A 17526-nucleotide genomic window follows, 5' to 3' on the forward strand; every position below is an offset into this window, starting at 1 on the left:
GTTCCCCGACTTTGCACTTGAGGGTGTAAGAGTGGTACCCCTTAAGACCACCTACCCCCCTCTTCCCTCTCCAAAACGCCATCCCCTATTCCTCTCTCACTCCCATCCCCTAACCCACCCTAATAGAGTCTACCTTACCATGGTGGGGCGACTTACAATCCTATTGGCCAAAATGTGATTTAGTTTTAGCCAACTGGATTAGCCAAAGAACTCTGTTAAAAAAAGAATATAATAAACTATCTTAGATGGAGATTAACTAATTAGGGCCCTTTTTTATTAAGCACGTTTCGATTTAAAAATTGTATTGTTCACATTTTGCCAATAGCAACAGCACGGCGATGAACATGTAAATTGCATTGCCGGGTTTTTGCTAGTGCAATTGGTATTTTCCAGAATTACAATTATTCGCCTGCATCTTTTTTTTGTTTTGTTTGCGCTTCTAGGCTTTGTATCTTTTTGGTGAGGATTGGTATGGCTATGGGGAGGAGGAGGCCATTAATAGAAGTTGGGGGTGTATTTAAATCATTTTAAATACACCCCTGAGTTCTACTCTGCAGGTTGCAACAATTTGTAATCACCAATCAAGTTCTCTTAAGGGCCAGTTCACACTTGGGGTGCTTTGGTGGGGAGTGTTTCTGCTCTTTGCTACTAGCAGGTATTCAGCAAAGCACTGCAGTAAATCCTTGTGATGTGCGTATATCGCAAAAGGGCACTGCGTGCAACATTTTGCTGGCAGTTAGAACGCCATTCTCATTCTCTGCAATGAGACCGAAAAACGCAATCAATGCAACATGGAGCCACAATTGCTTAGTAGAAATGCAATCACACTCCATAGGTGATTGCGATTTGCCTTTTGCGATCCCAGTGTTGAACCAGGCCTAAGGGGGACCAGCTGGATCCCAATTATTTATCAGGTGGTCGTTGTGTTCCCCGACTTTGCACTTGAGGGTGTAAGAGTGGTACCCCTTACGACCACCTATCCCCCTCTTCCCTCTCCAAAACGCCATCCCCTATTCCTCTCTCACTCCCATCCCCTAACCCGCCCTAATAGAGTCTACCTTACCATGGTGGGCCGGCTTACAATCCTATTGGCCAAAATGTGATTTAGTTTTAGCCAACTGGATTAGCCAAAGGACTCTGTTAAAAAAATAATATAATAAACTGTCTTAGATGGAGATTAACTAATTAGGGCCCTTTTTAATTAAGCACGTTTTGATTTAAAAATTGAATTGTTCACATTTTGCCAATAGCAACAGCACGGCGATGAACATGTAAATTGCATTGCCGTGTTTTTGCTAGTGCAATTGGTATTTTCCAGAATTACAATTGTTGGCCTGCATCTTTTTTTGTTTTTTTTGCACTTCTATGCTTTGTACCTTTTTGGTGAGGATTGGTATGGCTATGGGGAGGAGGAGGCCATTAATAGAATTTGGGGGTGTATTTAAATCATTTTAAATACACCCCTGAGTTCTACTCTGCAGGTTGCAACAATTTGTAATCACCAATCAAGTTCTCTTAAGGGCCAGTTCACACTTGGGGTGCTTTGGTGGGTAGTGTTTCTGCTCTTTGCTGATAGCCGGTATTCAGCAAAGCACTGCGGTAAATCCTTGCAGTGCCTGTGATGTGCGTATATCGCAAAAGTGCACTGCGTGCAACATTTTGCTGGCAGTTAGAACGCCATTCTCATTCTCTGGAATGAGACCGAAAAACGCAATCAATGCAACATGGAGCCACAATTGCTTAGTAGAAATGCAATCACACTCCATAGGCGATTGCGATTTGCCTTTTGTGATCCCAGTGTTGAAACAGGCCTAAGGGGGACCAGCTGGATCCCAATTATTTATCAGGTGGTCGTTGTGTTCCCCGACTTTGCACTTGAGGGTGTAAGAGTGGTACCCCTTAACCACTTGAGGACCCACCCTTTACCCCCCCTTAAGGACCAGCGCTGTTTTAGGTGATCTGTGCTGGGTGGGCTCTGCAGCCCCCAGCACAGATCAAAGGGCACTCAGAGCGATTAGATCGCCCCCCTTTTTTCCCCACTAGGGGGATGATGTGCAGGGGGGGTCTGATCGCTCCTCCTGGCTGGCATTTTGCGGGGGGGGCACCTCAAAGCCCCCCTCCGCGGCGAAATCCTCCCCCTCCCTCTCCTACCTGCCACCCCCGGGAGATCTGGGCTGCACAGGACGCTATCCGTCCTGTGCAGCCAGTGACAGGACGTCCCCTGTCACATGGCGGCGATCCCCGGCCGCTGATTGGCCGGGGATCGCCGATCTGCCTTACGGCGCTGCTGCGCAGCAGCGCCGTACAAATGTAAACAAAGCGGATTATTTCCGCTTGTGTTTACATTTAGCCTGCGAGCCGCCATCGGCGGCCCGCAGGCTATTCACGGAGCCCCCCGCCGTGAATTGACAGGAAGCAGCCGCTCGTACGAGCAGCTGCTTCCTGATTAATTAGGCTGCAGCTGGCGACGCAATACTGCGTCGCTGGTCCTGCAGCTGCCACTTTGCCGACGCACGGTATAAGCGTGCGGTCGGCAAGTGGTTAAGACCACCTACCCCCCTCTTCCCTCTCCAAAACGCCATCCCCTATTCCTCTCTCACTCCCATCCCCTAACCCACCCTAATAGAGTCTACCTTACCATGGTGGGCCGGCTTACAATCCTATTGGCCAAAATGTGATTTAGTTTTAGCCAACAGGATTCGCCAAAGGACTCTGTTAAAAAAAGAATATAATAAACTATCTTAGATGGAGATTAACTAATTAGGGCCCTTTTTTATTAAGCACGTTTCAATTTAATAATTGTATCGTTCACATTTTGCCAATAGCAACGGCACGGCGATGAACATGTAAATTGCATTGTCGGGTTTTTGCTAGTGCAATTGGTATTTTCCAGAATTACAATTGTTGGCCTGCATCTTTTTTTGTTTTTTTTGCACTTCTATGCTTTGTACCTTTTTGGTGAGGATTGGTATGGCTATGGGGAGGAGGAGGCCATTAATAGAATTTGGGGGTGTATTTAAATCATTTTAAATACACCCCTGAGTTCTACTCTGCAGGTTGCAACAATTTGTAATCACCAATCAAGTTCTCTTAAGGGCCAGTTCACACTTGGGGTGCTTTGGTGGGTAGTGTTTCTGCTCTTTGCTGATAGCCGGTATTCAGCAAAGCACTGCGGTAAATCCTTGCAGTGCCTGTGATGTGCGTATATCGCAAAAGTGCACTGCGTGCAACATTTTGCTGGCAGTTAGAACGCCATTCTCATTCTCTGGAATGAGACCGAAAAACGCAATCAATGCAACATGGAGCCACAATTGCTTAGTAGAAATGCAATCACACTCCATAGGCGATTGCGATTTGCCTTTTGCGATCCCAGTGTTGAAACAGGCCTAAGGGGGACCAGCTGGATCCCAATTATTTATCAGGTGGTCGTTGTGTTCCCCGACTTTGCACTTGAGGGTGTAAGAGTGGTACCCCTTAACCACTTGAGGACCCACCCTTTACCCCCCCTTAAGGACCAGCGCTGTTTTAGGTGATCTGTGCTGGGTGGGCTCTGCAGCCCCCAGCACAGATCAAAGGGCACTCAGAGCGATCAGATCGCCCCCCTTTTTTCCCCACTAGGGGGATGATGTGCAGGGGGGGTCTGATCGCTCCTCCTGGCTGGCATTTTGCGGGGGGGGGCACCTCAAAGCCCCCCTCCGCGGCGAAATCCTCCCCCTCCCTCTCCTACCTGCCACCCCCGGGAGATCTGGGCTGCACAGGACGCTATCCGTCCTGTGCAGCCAGTGACAGGACGTCCCCTGTCACATGGCGGCGATCCCCGGCCGCTGATTGGCCGGGGATCGCCGATCTGCCTTACGGCGCTGCTGCGCAGCAGCGCCGTACAAATGTAAGCAAAGCGGATTATTTCCGCTTGTGTTTACATTTAGCCTGCGAGCCGCCATCGGCGGCCCGCAGGCTATTCACGGAGCCCCCCGCCGTGAATTGACAGGAAGCAGCCGCTCGTACGAGCAGCTGCTTCCTGATTAATTAGGCTGCAGCTGGCGACGCAATACTGCGTCGCTGGTCCTGCAGCTGCCACTTTGCCGACGCACGGTATAAGCGTGCGGTCGGCAAGTGGTTAAGACCACCTACCCCCCTCTTCCCTCTCCAAAACGCCATCCCCTATTCCTCTCTCACTCCCATCCCCTAACCCACCCTAATAGAGTCTACCTTACCATGGTGGGCCGGCTTACAATCCTATTGGCCAAAATGTGATTTAGTTTTAGCCAACAGGATTCGCCAAAGGACTCTGTTAAAAAAAGAATATAATAAACTATCTTAGATGGAGATTAACTAATTAGGGCCCTTTTTTATTAAGCACGTTTCAATTTAATAATTGTATCGTTCACATTTTGCCAATAGCAACGGCACGGCGATGAACATGTAAATTGCATTGTCGGGTTTTTGCTAGTGCAATTGGTATTTTCCAGAATTACAATTGTTGGCCTGCATCTTTTTTTGGTTTTTTTTGCACTTCTATGCTTTGTACCTTTTTGGTGAGGATTGGTATGGCTATGGGGAGGAGGAGGCCATTAATAGAATTTGGGGGTGTATTTAAATCATTTTAAATACACCCCTGAGTTCTACTCTGCAGGTTGCAACAATTTGTAATCACCAATCAAGTTCTCTTAAGGGCCAGTTCACACTTGGGGTGCTTTGGTGGGTAGTGTTTCTGCTCTTTGCTGATAGCCGGTATTCAGCAAAGCACTGCGGTAAATCCTTGCAGTGCCTGTGATGTGCGTATATCGCAAAAGTGCACTGCGTGCAACATTTTGCTGGCAGTTAGAACGCCATTCTCATTCTCTGGAATGTGACCGAAAAACGCAATCGATGCAACATGGAGCCACAATTGCTTAGTAGAAATGCAATCACACTCCATAGGCGATTGCGATTTGCCTTTTGCGATCCCAGTGTTGAACCAGGCCTAAGGGGGACCAGCTGGATCCCAATTATTTATCAGGTGGTCGTTGTGTTCCCCGACTTTGCACTTGAGGGTGTAAGAGTGGTACCCCTTAAGACCACCTATCCCCCTCTTCCCTCTCCAAAACACCATCCCCTATTCCTCTCTCACTCCCATCCCCTAACCCGCCTGAATAGAGTCTTCCTTACCATGGTGGGGCGACTTACAACCCTATTGGCCAAAATGTGATTTAGTTTTAGCCAACTGGATTAGCCAAAGGACTCTGTTAAAAAAAGAATATAATAAACTATCTAAGATGGAGATTAACTAATTAGGGCCCTTTTTTATTTAGCTCGTTTTGATTTAAAAATTGTATCGTTCACATTTTGCCAATAGCAACAGCACGGCGATGAACATGTAAATTGCATTGCCGGGTTTTTGCTAGTGCAATTGGTATTTTCCAGAATTACAATTGTTGGCCTGCATCTTTTTTTGTTTTGTTTACGCTTTTATGCTTTGTACCTTTTTGGTGAGGATTGGTATGGCTATGAGGAGGAGGAGGCCATTAATAGAATTTGGGGGTGTATTTAAATCATTTTAAATACACCCCTGAGTTCTACTCTGCAGGTTGCAACAATTTGTATTCTCCATTCAAGTTCTCTTAAGGGCCAGTTGACACTTGGGGTGCTTTGGTGGGTAGTGTTTCTGCTCTTTGCTGATAGCTGGTATTCAGCAAAGCACTGTGGTAAATCCTTGCAGTGCCTGTGATGTGCGTATATCGCAAAAGTGCACTGCGTGCAACATTTTGCTGGCAGTTAGAACGCGATTCTCATTCTCTGGAATGAGACCAAAAAACGCAATCAATGCAACATGGAGCCACAATTGCTTAGTAGAAATGCAATCACACTCCATAGGCGATTGCGATTTGCCTTTTGCGATCCCAGTGTTGAACCAAGCCTAAGGGGGACCAGCTGGATCGCAATTATTTATCAGGTGGTCGTTGTGTTCCCCGACTTTACACTTGAGGGTGTAAGAGTGGTACCCCTTAAGACCACCTACCCCCCTCTTCCCTCTCCAAAACGCCATCCCCTATTCCTCTCTCACTTCCATCCCCTAACCCGCCCTAATAGAGTCTACCTTACCATGGTGGGGCGACTTACAATCCTATTGGCCAAAATGTGATTTAGTTTTAGCCAACTGGATTAGCCAAAGGACTCTGTTAAAAAAAGAGTATAATAAACTATCTTAGATGGAGATTAACTAATTAGGGCCCTTTTTTATTAAGCACGTTTCGATTTAAAAATTGTATTGTTCACATTTTGCCAATAGCAACAGCACGGCGATGAACATGTAAATTGCATTGCCGGGTTTTTGCTAGTGCAATTGGTATTTTCCAGAATTACAATTGTTGGCCTGCATCTTTTTTTGTTTTGTTTATGCTTCTATGCTTTGTACCTTTTTGGTGAGGATTGGTATGGCTATGGGGAGGAGGAGGCCATTAATAAAATTTGGGGGTGTATTTAAATCATTTTAAATACACCCCTGAGTTCTACTCTGCAGGTTGCAACAATTTGTATTCTCCATTCAAGTTCTCTTAAGGGCCAGTTCACACTTGGGGTGCTTTGGTGGGTAGTGTTTCTGCTCTTTGCTGATAGCTGGTATTCAGCAAAGCACTGTGGTAAATCCTTGCAGTGCCTGTGATGTGCGTATATCGCAAAAGTGCACTGCGTGCAACATTTTGCTGGCAGTTAGAACGCCATTCTCATTCTCTGGAATGAGACCAAAAAACGCAATCAATGCAACATGGAGCCACAATTGCTTAGTAGAAATGCAATCACACTCCATAGGCGATTGCGATTTGCCTTTTGCGATCCCAGTGTTGAACCAAGCCTAAGGGGGACCAGCTGGATCCCAATTATTTATCAGGTGGTCGTTGTGTTCCCCGACTTTACACTTGAGGGTGTAAGAGTGGTACCCCTTAAGACCACCTATCCCCCTCTTCCCTCTCCAAAACACCATCCCCTATTCCTCTCTCACTCCCATCCCCTAACCCGCCTGAATAGAGTCTTCCTTACCATGGTGGGGCGACTTACAACCCTATTGGCCAAAATGTGATTTAGTTTTAGCCAACTGGATTAGCCAAAGGACTCTGTTAAAAAAAAGAGTATAATTAACTATCTTAGATGGAGATTAACTAATTAGGGCCCTTTTTTATTAAGCACGTTTCGATTTAAAAATTGTATCGTTCACATTTTGCCAATAGCAACAGCACGGCGATGAACATGTAAATTGCATTGCCGGGTTTTTGCTAGTGCAATTGGTATTTTCCAGAATTATAATTGTTGGCCTGCATCTTTTTTTGTTTTGTTTACGCTTTTATGCTTTGTAGCTTTTTGGTGAGGATTGGTATGGCTATGGGGAGGAGGAGGCCATTAATAGAATTTGGGGGTGTATTTAAATCATTTTAAATACACCCCTGAGTTCTACTCTGCAGGTTGCAACAATTTGTATTCTCCATTCAAGTTCTCTTAAGGGCCAGTTGACACTTGGGGTGCTTTGGTGGGTAGTGTTTCTGCTCTTTGCTGATAGCTGGTATTCAGCAAAGCACTGTGGTATATCCTTGCAGTGCCTGTGATGTGCGTATATCGCAAAAGTGCACTGCGTGCAACATTTTGCTGGCAGTTAGAACGCCATTCTCATTCTCTGGAATGAGACCAAAAAACGCAATCAATGCAACATGGAGCCACAATTGCTTAGTAGAAATGCAATCAAACTCCATAGGCGATTGCGATTTGCCTTTTGCGATCCCAGTGTTGAACCAAGCCTAAGGGGGACCAGCTGGATCGCAATTATTTATCAGGTGGTCGTTGTGTTCCCCGACTTTACACTTGAGGGTGTAAGAGTGGTACCCCTTAAGACCACCTACCCCCCTCTTCCCTCTCCAAAACGCCATCCCCTATTCCTCTCTCACTTCCATCCCCTAACCCGCCCTAATAGAGTCTACCTTACCATGGTGGGGCGACTTACAATCCTATTGGCCAAAATGTGATTTAGTTTTAGCCAACTGGATTAGCCAAAGGACTCTGTTAAAAAAAGAGTATAATTAACTATCTTAGATGGAGATTAACTAATTAGGGCCCTTTTTTATTAAGCACGTTTCGATTTAAAAATTGTATTGTTCACATTTTGCCAATAGCAACAGCACGGCGATGAACATGTAAATTGCATTGCCGGGTTTTTGCTAGTGCAATTGGTATTTTCCAGAATTACAATTGTTGGCCTGCATCTTTTTTTGTTTTGTTTATGCTTCTATGCTTTTCTACCTTTTTGGTGAGGATTGGTATGGCTATGGGGAGGAGGAGGCCATTAATAAAATTTGGGGGTGTATTTAAATCATTTTAAATACACCCCTGAGTTTTAAATACACCCCTGAGTTCTACTCTGCAGGTTGCAACAATTTGTATTCTCCATTCAAGTTCTCTTAAGGGCCAGTTCACACTTGGGGTGCTTTGGTGGGTAGTGTTTCTGCTCTTTGCTGATAGCTGGTATTCAGCAAAGCACTGTGGTAAATCCTTGCAGTGCCTGTGATGTGCGTATATCGCAAAAGTGCACTGCGTGCAACATTTTGCTGGCAGTTAGAACGCCATTCTCATTCTCTGGAATGAGACCAAAAAACGCAATCAATGCAACATGGAGCCACAATTGCTTAGTAGAAATGCAATCACACTCCATAGGCGATTGCGATTTGCCTTTTGCGATCCCAGTGTTGAACCAAGCCTAAGGGGGACCAGCTGGATCCCAATTATTTATCAGGTGGTCGTTGTGTTCCCCGACTTTACACTTGAGGGTGTAAGAGTGGTACCCCTTAAGACCACCTACCCCCCTCTTCCCTCTCCAAAATGCCATCCCCTATTCCTCTCTCACTCCCATCCCCTAACCCGCCCTAATAGAGTCTACCTTACCATGGTGGGGCGACTTACAATCCTATTGGCCAAAATGTGATTTAGTTTTAGCCAACTGGATTAGCCAAAGGACTCTGTTAAAAAAAGAATATAATAAACTATCTAAGATGGAGATTAACTAATTAGGGCCCTTTTTTATTAAGCTTGTTTCGATTTAACAATTGTATCGTTCACATTTTGCCAATAGCAACAGCACGGCAATGAACATGTAAATTGCATTGCCGGGTTTTTGCTAGTGCAATTGGTATTTTCCAGAATTACAATTGTTGGCCTGCATCTTTTTTTGTTTTGTTTGCGCTTCTATGCTTTGTACCTTTTTGGTGAGGATTGGTATGGCTATGGGGAGGAGGAGGCCATTAATAGAATTTGGGGGTGTATTTAAATCATTTTAAATACACCCCTGAGTTCTAATCTGCAGGTTGCAACAATTTGTAATCACCAATCAAGTTCTCTTAAGGGCCAGTTCACACTTGGGGTGCTTTGGTGGGTAGTGTTTCTGCTCTTTGCTGATAGCCGGTATTCAGCAAAGCACTGCAGTAAATCCTTGCAGTGCCTGTGATGTGCGTATATCGCAAAAGTGCACTGCGTGCAACATTTTGCTGGCAGTTAGAACGCCATTCTCATTCTCTGGAATGAGACCGAAAATGCAATCAATGCAACATGGAGCCACAATTGCTTAGTGAAAATGCAATCACACTCCATAGGCGATTGCGATTTGCCTTTTGGGATCCCAGTGTTGAACCAGGCCTAAGGGGGACCAGCTGGATCCCAATTATTTATCAGGTGGTCGTTGTGTTCCCCGACTTTGCACTTGAGGGTGTAAGAGTGGTACCCCTTAAGACCACCTACCCCCCTCTTCCCTCTCCAAAACGCCATCCCCTATTCCTCTCTCACTCCCGTCCCCTAACCCACCCTAATAGAGTCTACCTTACCATGGTGGGGCGACTTACAATCCTATTGGCCAAAATGTGATTTAGTTTTAGCCAACTGGATTAGCCAAAGGACTCTGTTAAAAAAAGAATATAATAAACTATCTTAGATGGAGATTAACTAATTAGGGCCCTTTTTTATTAAGCTCGTTTTGATTTACAAATTGTATAGTTAACATTTTGCCAATAGCAACAGCACGGCGATGAACATGTAAATTGCATTGCCGGGTTTTTGCTAGTGCAATTGGTATTTTCCAGAATTACAATTGTTGGCCTGCATCTTTTTTTTGTTTTGTTTACGCTTCTATGCTTTGTACCTTTTTGGTGAGGATTGGTATGGCTATGGAGAGGAGGAGGCCATTAATAGAATTTGGGGGTGTATTTAAATCATTTTAAATACACCCCTGAGTTCTACTCTGCAGGTTGCAACAATTTGTAATCTCCAATCAAGTTCTCTTAAGGGCCAGTTCACATTTGGGGTGCTTTGGTGGGTAGTGTTTCTGCTCTTTGCTGATAGCCGGTATTCAGCAAAGCACTGCGGTAAATCCTTGCAGTGCCTGTGATGTGCGTATATCGCCAAAGTGCACTGCGTGCAACATTTTGCTGGCAGTTAGAACGCCATTCTCATTCTCTGGAATGAGACCGAAAAACGCAATCAATGCAACATGGAGCCACAATTGCTTAGTAGAAATGCAATCACACTCCATAGACGATTGCGATTTGCCTTTTGCGATCCCAGTGTTGAACCAGGCCTAAGGGGGACCAGCTGGATCCTAATTATTTATCAGGTGGTCGTTGTGTTCCCCGACTTTGCACTTGAGGGTGTAAGAGTGGTACCCCTTAAGACCACCTACCCCCCTCTTCCCTCTCCAAAACGCCATCCCCTATTCCTCTCTCACTTCCATCCCCTAACCCGCCCTAATAGAGTCTACCTTACCATGGTGGGGCGACTTACAATCCTATTGGCCAAAATGTGATTTAGTTTTAGCCAACTGGATTAGCCAAAGGACTCTGTTAAAAAAAGAATATAATCAACTATCTTAGATGGAGATTAACTAATTAGGGCCCTTTTTTATTAAGCACGTTTTGATTTAAAAATTGTATTGTTCACATTTTGCCAATAGCAACAGCACGGCGATGAACATGTAAATTGCATTGCCGGGTTTTTGCTAGTGCAATTGGTATTTTCCAGAATTACAATTGTTGGCCTGCATCTTTTTTTGTTTTGTTTGCGCTTCTATGCTTTGTACCTTTTTGGTGAGGATTGGTATGGCTATGGGGAGGAGGAGGCCATTAATAGAATTTGGGGGTGTATTTAAATCATTTTAAATACACCCCTGAGTTCTAATCTGCAGGTTGCAACAATTTGTAATCACCAATCAAGTTCTCTTAAGGGCCAGTTCACACTTGGGGTGCTTTGGTGGGTAGTGTTTCTGCTCTTTGCTGATAGCCGGTATTCAGCAAAGCACTGCGGTAAATCCTTGCAGTGCCTGTGATGTGTGTATATCAGAAAAAGTGCACTGCGTGCAACATTTTGCTGGCAGTTAGAACGCCATTCTCATTCTCTGGAATGAGACCGAAAAACGCAATCACTGCAACATGGAGCCACAATTGCTTAGTAGAAATGCAATCACACTCCATAGGCGATTGCGATTTGCCTTTTGCGATCCCAGTGTTGAACCAGGCCTAAGGGGGACCAGCTGGATCCCAATTATTTATCAGGTGGTCGTTGTGTTCCCCGACTTTGCACTCGAGGGTTTAAGAGTGGTACCCCTTAAGACCACCTATCCCCCTCTTCCCTCTCCAAAACACCATCACCTTTTTCTCTGTCACTCCCATCCCCTAACCTGCCCTAATAGAGTCTACCTTACCATGGTTGGCCGGCCTTCAATCCTATTGGCCAAAATGTGATTTAGTTTTAGCCAACTGGATTAGCCAAAGGACTCTGTTAAAAAAAGAATGTAATAAACTATCTTAGATGGAGATTAACTAATTAGGGCCCTTTTTTATTAAGCTCGTTTTGATTTACAAATTGTATAGTTAACATTTTGCCAATAGCAACAGCACGGCGATGAACATGTAAATTGCATTGCCGGGTTTTTGCTAGTGCAATTGGTATTTTCCAGAATTACAATTGTTGGCCTGCATCTTTTTTTGTTTTGTTTACGCTTCTATGCTTTGTACCTTTTTGGTGAGGATTGGTATGGCTATGGGGAGGAGGAGGCCATTAATAGAATTTGGGGGTGTATTTAAATCATTTTAAATACACCCCTGAGTTCTACTCTGCAGGTTGCAACAATTTGTAATCTCCAATCAAGTTCTCTTAAGGGCCAGTTCACACTTGGGGTGCTTTGGTGGGTAGTGTTTCTGCTCTTTGCTGATAGCTGGTATTCACCAAATCACTGCGGTAAATCCTTGCAGTGCCTGTGATGTGCGTATATCGCAAAAGTGCACTGCGTGCAACATTTTGCTGGCAGTTAGAACGCCATTCTCATTCTCTGGAAAGAGACCGAAAAACGCAATCAATGCAACATGGAGCCACAATTGCTTAGTAGAAATGCAATCACACTCCATAGGCGATTGCGATTTTACTTTTGGGATCCCAGTGTTGAACCAGGCCTAAGGGGGACCAGCTGGATCCCAATTATTTATCAGGTGGTCGTTGTGTTCCCCGACTTTGCACTTGAGGGTGTAAGAGTGGTACCCCTTAAGACCACCTACCCCCCTCTTCCCTCTCCATAATGCCATCCCCTATTCCTCTCTCACTCCCATCCCCTAACCCGCCCTAATAGAGTCTACCTTACCATGGTGGGGCGACTTACAATCCTATTGGCCAAAATGTGATTTAGTTTTAGCCACAATTGCTTAGTAGAAATGCAATCACACTCCATAGGCGATTGCGATTTGCCTTTTGCGATCCCAGTGTTTAACCAAGCCTAAGGGGGACCAGCTGGATCCCAATTATTTATCAGGTGGTCGTTGTGTTCCCCGACTTTACACTTGAGGGTGTAAGAGTGGTACCCCTTAAGACCACCTACCCCCCTCTTCCCTTTCCAAAACACCATCCCCTATTCCTTTCTCACTTCCATCCCCTAACCCGCCCTAATAGAGTCTACCTTACCATGGTGGGGCGACTTTCAATCCTATTGGCCAAAATGTGATTTAGTTTTAGCAAACTGGATTAGCCAAAGGACTCTGTTAAAAAAAGAATATAATAAACTATCTTAGATGGAGATTAACTAATTAGGGCCCTTTTTTATTAAGCTCGTTTTGATTTACAAATTGTATAGTTAACATTTTGCCAATAGCAACAGCACGGCGATGAACATGTAAATTGCATTGCCGGGTTTTTGCTAGTGCAATTGGTATTTTCCAGAATTACAATTGTTGGCCTGCATCTTTTTTTTGTTTTGTTTACGCTTCTATGCTTTGTACCTTTTTGGTGAGGATTGGTATGGCTATGGAGAGGAGGAGGCCATTAATAGAATTTGGGGGTGTATTTATATCATTTTAAAAACACCCCTGAGTTCTACTCTGTAGGTTGCAACAATTTGTAATCTCCAATCAAGTTCTCTTAAGGGCCAGTTCACACTTGGGGTGCTTTGGTGGGTAGTGTTTCTGCTCTTTGCTGATAGCCGGTATTCAGCAAAGCACTGCGGTAAATCCTTGCAGTGCCTGTGATGTGCGTATATCGCCAAAGTGCACTGCGTGCAACATTTTGCTGGCAGTTAGAACACCATTCTCATTCTCTGGAATGAGACCGAAAAACGCAATCAATGCAACATGGAGCCACAATTGCTTAGTAGAAATGCAATCACACTCCATAGGCGATTGCGATTTGCCTTTTGCGATCCCAGTGTTGAACCAGGCCTAAGGGGGACCAGCTGGATCCCAATTATTTATCAGGTGGTCGTTGTGTTCCCCGACTTTGCACTTGAGGGTGTAAGAGTGGTACCCCTTAAGACCACCTACCCCCCTCTTCCCTCTCCAAAACGCCATCCCCTATTCCTCTCTCACTCCCATCCTCTAACCCACCCTAATAGAGTCTACCTTACCATGGTGGGGCGACTTACAATCCTATTGGCCAAAATGTGATTTAGTTTTAGCCAACTGGATTAGCCAAAGGACTCTGTTAAAAAAAGAGTATAATAAACTATCTTAGATGGAGATTAACTAATTCGGGCCCTTTTTTATTAAGCACGTTTCGATTTAAAAATTGTATTGTTCACATTTTGCCGATAGCAACAGCACGGCGATGAACATGTAAATTGCATTGCCGGGTTTTTGCTAGTGCAATTGGTATTTTCCAGAATTACAATTGTTGGCCTGCATCTTTTTTGTTTTGTTTACACTTCTATGCTTTGTACCTTTTCGGTGAGGATTGGTATGGCTATGGGGAGGAGGAGGCCATTAATAGAATTTGGGGGTGTATTTATATCATTTTAAATACACCCCTGAGTTCTACTCTGCAGGTTGCAACAATTTGTATTCTCCATTCAAGTTCTCTTAAGGGCCAGTTCACACTTGGGGTGCTTTGGTGGGTAGTGTTTCTGCTCTTTGCTGATAGCTGGTATTCAGCAAAGCACTGTGGTAAATCCTTGCAGTGCCTGTGATGTGCGTATATCGCAAAAGTGCACTACGTGCAACATTTTGCTGGCAGTTAGAACGCCATTCTCATTCTCTGGAATGAGACCGAAAAATGCAATCAATGCAACATGGAGCCACAATTGCTTAGTAAAAATGCAATCACACTCCATAGGCGATTGCGATTTGCCTTTTGGGATCCCAGTGTTGAACCAGGCCTAAGGGGGACCAGCTGGATCCCAATTATTTATCAGGTGGTCGTTGTGTTCCCCGGCTTTGCACTTGAGGGTGTAAGAGTGGTACCCCTTAAGATCACCTACCCCCCTCTTCCCTCTCCAAAATGCCATCCCCTATTCCTCTCTCACTCCCATCCCCTAACCCGCCCAAATAGAGTCTACCTTACCATGGTGGGGCGACTTACAACCCTTTTGGCCAAAATGTGATTTAGTTTTAGCCAACTGGATTAGCCAAAGGACACTGTTAAAAAAAGAATATAATAAACTATCTAAGATGGAGATTAACTAATTAGGGCCCTTTTTTATTAAGCTTGTTTCGATTTAACAATTGTATCGTTCACATTTTGCCAATAGCAACAGCACGGCAATGAACATGTAAATTGCATTGCCGGGTTTGTGCTAGTGCAATTGGTATTTTCCAGAATTACAATTGTTGGCCTGCATCTTTTTTTGTTTTGTTTGCGCTTCTAGGCTTTGTACCTTTTTGGTGAGGATTGGTATGGCTATGGGGAGGAGGAGGCCATTAATAGAATTTGGGGGTGTATTTAAATCATTTTAAATACACCCCTGAGTTCTACTCTGCAGGTTGCAACAATTTGTAATCTCCAATCAAGTTCTCTTAAGGGCCAGTTCACACTTGGGGTGCTTTGGTGGGTAGTGTTTCTGCTGTTTGCTGATAGCTGGTATTCAGCAAAGCACTGCGGTAAATCCTTGCAGTGCCTGTGATGTGCGTATATCGCAAAAGTGCACTGCGTGCAACATTTTGCTGGCAGTTAGAACGCCATTCTCATTCTCTGGAATGAAACCGAAAAACGCAATCACTGCAACATGGAACCACAATTGCTTAGTAGAAATGCAATCACACTCCATAGGTGATTGCGATTTGCCTTTTGCGATCCCAGTGTTGAACCAGGCCTAAGGGGGACCAGCTGGATCCCAATTATTTATCAGGTGGTCGTTGTGTTCCCCGACTTTGCACTTGAGGGTTTAAGAGTGGTACCTCTTAAGACCACCTATCCCCCTCTTCCCTCTCCAAAACACCATCCCCTTTTTCTCTCTCACTCCCTTCCCCTAACCTGCCCTAACTGAGTCTACCTTACCATGGTTGGCCGGCCTTCAATCCTATTGGCCAAAATGTGATTTAGTTTTAGCCAACTGGATTAGCCAAAGGACTCTGTTAAAAGAAGAATGTAATAAACTATCTTAGATGGAGATTAACTAATTAGGGCCCTTTTTTATTATGCTCGTTTTGATTTACAAATTGTATAGTTAACATTTTGCCAATAGCAACAGCACGGCGATGAACATGTAAATTGCATTGCCGGGTTTTTGCTAGTGCAATTGGTATTTTCCAGAATTACAATTGTTGGCCTGCATCTTTTTTTGTTTTGTTTACGCTTCTATGCTTTGTACCTTTTTGGTGAGGATTGGTATGGCTATGGGGAGGAGGAGGCCATTAATAGAATTTGGGGGTGTATTTAAATCATTTTAAATACACCCCTGAGTTCTACTCTGCAGGTTGCAACAATTTGTAATCTCCAATCAAGTTCTCTTAAGGGCCAGTTCACACTTGGGGTGCTTTGGTGGGTAGTGTTTCTGCTCTTTGCTGATAGCTGGTATTCACCAAATCACTGTGGTAAATCCTTGCAGTGCCTGTGATGTGCGTATATAGCAAAAGTGCACTGCGTGCAACATTTTGCTGGCAGTTAGAACGCCATTCTCATTCTCTGGAAAGAGACCGAAAAACACAATCAGTGCAACATGGAGCCACAATTGCTTAGTAGAAATGCAATCACACTCCATAGGCGATTGCGATTTTACTTTTGGGATCCCAGTGTTTAACCAGGCCTAAGGGGGACCAGCTGGATCCCAATTATTTATCAGGTGGTCGTTGTGTTCCCCGACTTTGCACTTGAGGGTGTAAGAGTGGTACCCCTTAAGACCACCTACCCCCCTCTTCCCTCTCCATAATGCCATCCCCTATTCCTCTCTCACTCCCATCCCCTAACCCGCCCTAATAGAGTCTACCTTACCATGGTGGGGCGACTTACAATCCTATTGGCCAAAATGTGATTTAGTTTTAGCCACAATTGCTTAGTAGAAATGCAATCACACTCCATAGGCGATTGCGATTTGCCTTTTGCGATCCCAGTGTTTAACCAAGCCTAAGGGGGACCAGCTGGATCCCAATTATTTATCAGGTGGTCGTTGTGTTCCCCGACTTTACACTTGAGGGTGTAAGAGTGGTACCCCTTAAGACCACCTACCCCCCTCTTCCCTTTCCAAAACACCATCCCCTATTCCTTTCTCACTTCCATCCCCTAACCCACCCTAATAGAGTCTACCTTACCATGGTGGGGCGACTTTCAATCCTATTGGCCAAAATGTGATTTAGTTTTAGCCAACTGGATTAGCCAAAGGACTCTGTTAAAAAAAGAATATAATAAACTATCTTAGATGGAGATTAACTAATTAGGGCCCTTTTTTATTAAGCTCGTTTTGATTTACAAATTGTATAGTTAACATTTTGCCAATAGCAACAGCACGGCGATGAACATGTAAATTGCATTGCCGGGTTTTTGCTAGTGCAATTGGTATTTTCCAGAATTACAATTGTTGGCCTGCATCTTTTTTTTGTTTTGTTTACGCTTCTATGCTTTGTACCTTTTTGGTGAGGATTGGTATGGCTATGGAGAGGAGGAGGCCATTAATAGAATTTGGGGGTGTATTTAAATCATTTTAAAAACACCCCTGAGTTCTACTCTGTAGGTTGCAACAATTTGTAATCTCCAATCAAGTTCTCTTAAGGGCCAGTTCACACTTGGGGTGCTTTGGTGGGTAGTGTTTCTGCTCTTTGCTGATAGCCGGTATTCAGC

Source organism: Hyperolius riggenbachi, chromosome 9 (genome assembly GCF_040937935.1).
Source record: "Hyperolius riggenbachi isolate aHypRig1 chromosome 9, aHypRig1.pri, whole genome shotgun sequence".
NCBI classification, from domain to species: domain Eukaryota; kingdom Metazoa; phylum Chordata; class Amphibia; order Anura; family Hyperoliidae; genus Hyperolius; species Hyperolius riggenbachi.